This window comes from Euphorbia lathyris, chromosome 3 (assembly GCF_963576675.1).
Source record: "Euphorbia lathyris chromosome 3, ddEupLath1.1, whole genome shotgun sequence".
Taxonomy (NCBI): domain Eukaryota; kingdom Viridiplantae; phylum Streptophyta; class Magnoliopsida; order Malpighiales; family Euphorbiaceae; genus Euphorbia; species Euphorbia lathyris.
In genome coordinates this window covers 79,502,821-79,506,395 of record NC_088912.1, presented here as the reverse complement: position 1 = coordinate 79,506,395, position 3,575 = coordinate 79,502,821, and the positions used below count along the sequence as shown (strand labels likewise).

Sequence of the window (3,575 nt, the reverse complement as noted above, 5' to 3'; positions counted from 1 at the left end):
GATGAGATGCGGTGTTTGAAGGGTGTGCAACCCTCCAAGAGTTGCTCTTATTCTGCTTCTGCTACTGCTTCTTCTTCCTGCTCTAGGAAATAACTCTAGTTCGCAAATGAATCTATTGCGACTGATTATTCAATCTCATTAGCTTAAACAACGCAAAAACCATGGAGGACCTGAGATCCGCAATGGAAGATCATATGGATCAAATGTCAGATCTCTTCTAGAAACTCTCTTCTGAATTCCGCTCCGACTTTCGACCTGCATACGACAATTTCGTGGGTTTCTTTCATGCTCTCGACTGGACGGTACACTTAAAATCTCATCTTTAAATCCGTTAATAGCTCTTCATTTCGGCCCGACCTTCAATTCATTCGGTTTTTATTTATTTGTGAAGTATAACAGGAGCCATGGTTAATGGGTTTACTAACATTTCAATTTTCATTGCTGATAGTAGCCATATTTTCAAGAAAACATATCAACTTCCAGATGTGCCTGTTTCTCCTAGCTTGTAAGTTGTTCCTTTCTTCTCTTTTCTCCCTAATATAATGCATAAGTTCAACGTGTTTCCTTGGGGAAATTCCACTTCTTTGCATTATAGGAATGAATTGAATAATTTATGGGTATGATATGTACCAGAAACTTGGCTAGTAATATGTTTGAATTGTCTTGTATTTTCTAAATCCAATCTTTTTTTAGGCAATTAACTGGTGGAAAATCGGATGCTTGTTGACCTTGTATTGTTTATCAAGAATAATATGTTATTCAGCTATTTCCTTTTTATGGGCCTAAATTGTAATGGTTCACACTATCTAATATGCAATATGCAGAAATTTATGTAAAAGAAGGCTTTCATTGTAGCTTATAATGTTTTCTTCCATGAAAGATCTTGCTTCTGTTAAAGTAGATCTGCAAACATATATGTTTAAGTTTTCCGAAAAAGGAAAAATGAATTTTGTAATTTCCTCATGTTCTCGCATGATAGAAACAGAATACAGAAAATAATAAAGGAGAGGAAAGATTGGATATCTTTATAATGAATAAGATGTGAACAAAAATGGATATAAAAGAATCAACCCCCATAGGAAGATTAAAACCCTTGCCTTCTTCAAAACGATGCGTAAAAGATACCTGAGAATTGATCTGCCCCTCCCAAAACAGAAACGCTATATAACAGAAAGTGCCTCCCTTACAACTCATCATGAGTAATAACTAATTCTTTCCCTCACTACCCCTGTCAAATGCCCATTATAACAGAAAGTGCCTCCCTTGGTGCTTCCTGCTTGTGTAAACTCTTATTCTTTAGGCTGTTTGGGCATTTGATCAAGTGTGACTGTAGAATCAGCATGATCTCTATCAGTCATGTTCTCGCATGAAGAGGATATGGGAAGCGGTTTCTGATGTAGGTTATGGACTCTCCTAGGCGGTGTACTTTGAATTTCAATTGTAATTCCATTATTTGGATGGATCAAGGAACCAGAAATCTCCAATACATTATTATAGTTTGGTTTCTTCAGTTGCAACATGATCTCTTGGATTGGAGCATTCAAACATGTCCTTTTTATAACTTGAATTTATGAACATGATATATTAATCTTAAATTGCTTCTGATTATTCACTTGCTACTGTTAAACTTGGCAACCCACTCTATCCCCATGCTTCAGGCAGAAACTATAGTTAGGAGCTTGTATTAGCTTCTCCTTGATTCTTCATACTTGTTCATAAGGATTCTCATGCCTAAATTCCAGTAAAATCTATATTGGTGGAAGATTTCTTGAATCAATTTGAAATTTGGAATACTAGCCGCCGATTGAGCTCTCCTTGCCACTCACAGGATATGATTCATCTCATTCTCAACCATGTCAAACGTGTTTGTTGTTAGAAGCAAATGAATATAACCATAGCATAGGTCCTGTTTTTCATGTACACATAAGAAAAAACGCTTATGTTTGGATATCTAATCTTGTGTAGTGGGTGGTGTATACTTTGCTGAAAGGCTCAATAAAGTTCTGGCTGACAACTGGAAGAGTTGCAGAATTATTTCGACCCACACGGAGTCTTTCTTTCGACACTCTGGTCCGGGCCTCTTCTCATCATGGCAATAATTGTGTTGGTAGCCATTATAGATGTGATCCTATTCTTTTTGTTTACTGATTTTCGGTTATGTCTTCTTAACCGATGATTGTGTTGTATGCAGATAAATACACTGTCTTCCTTGTGTTACCTTATTGTGAGATAGAAAAGAGCTGAACTCAGGCACCGGGCAAGACTGTCTCATAACAAACAGGAATAGGAATGAATGATTGTGCTCATCCTTACTTTGATTGACATTTGAAGATCTAGTTTGTAGCTCCAGACACAGTTTTGTTACCCACTTATATTACTTATATTGCAAATATTGTCGGCTCTTAGGTGCCGTTTGGTAAGAGGTAATGACCTTCGTAATGGAATGGCCATTACATTGAAGGCTCATTACTATGTTTGGTTGCATATTACAATTTCATTGTAATGGAATGAGAAAACCTTAAGTTAAATTTTATTGAAGAAATCTTGTAATCCCCATTACATAGAAAAATGACTTGAATTCTCATTACATTGTCATCTAACCTCTCATTTCTCAAATCTCACGTCTAGGGGTGTGCATCGGTACAAAACCGAACCGAACCGAATCAAAAAAATCGAATACCGAAATGATCAAAATAATTCAAATCGACACCGAACCGGATAATAGGTAAAATCGAATTAAAACTGAACCGAAATATGCGGTTCAGTTCGGTTTAAACCGAACAAACCGAATTAAGTTAAAAATAACAAATAACAAATAAAAATCACTATATTTTCTCATTAAATTTACCTCAACAACAACAAAAATTGAAATAATTCCAAAATATATCTATATTGGATTATTATCTCAACAATAATAAAAAAAACTAAACTTATATAATATATATATAAATGTAAAATATGTGTAATTCGGTGCGGTTTGTTTTTTTTTACATTTTCTGTCAAACCGAACCGAATATCGAAATACACTTAAAATTAAAACCGATGCCGAACCGAATTGTTAAAAAAACCGAATCGAAAAATCGAATTCACTCGGTTCGGTATGCGGTTTAAACCGAACCGATGCACACCCCTACTCACGTCTCAAAAAGTAGAAAAACATGAAAATTGAAAACGAGAAAAATGAAAAAAAGCCGAAAAACCGAAAAAATGCGAAAAATGAGAAAATAGAAAAACGGTGAAAAATGTTGCAAAATGGAAATTAAAAAAACGGTGAAAATTGTTGAAAATGGAAATTAAAAGAAACGAGAAAAATGTAAAAAAAAAACAAGAAAAAGCGAAAACTATATACTAATTTATTGATTTCGGTTAATCTAATTTTGTATTTGATTTCGATTCGACTTTTCACATTTTTCGTGCTTTTCATGTTTTTCGTTGATTTTAATTATGTAAATTATGATTACATTTAATTAGGAAAATATAAATATTGTAATGGTTATTACATTACATCATAATTGTCAACCAAACATGGTAATAGAATTACCATTCCATTCCATTCCATTACAACTTTGATTACA

The 3,575-nt window shown here is 34.2% G+C and overlaps 1 pseudogene; it reads left to right on the top strand.

Moving 5' to 3' along the window:
- Positions 1-2,587, top strand: LOC136221677 (uncharacterized; annotated as a pseudogene).
- The last annotated feature ends 988 nt before the right edge of the window (positions 2,588-3,575 follow it).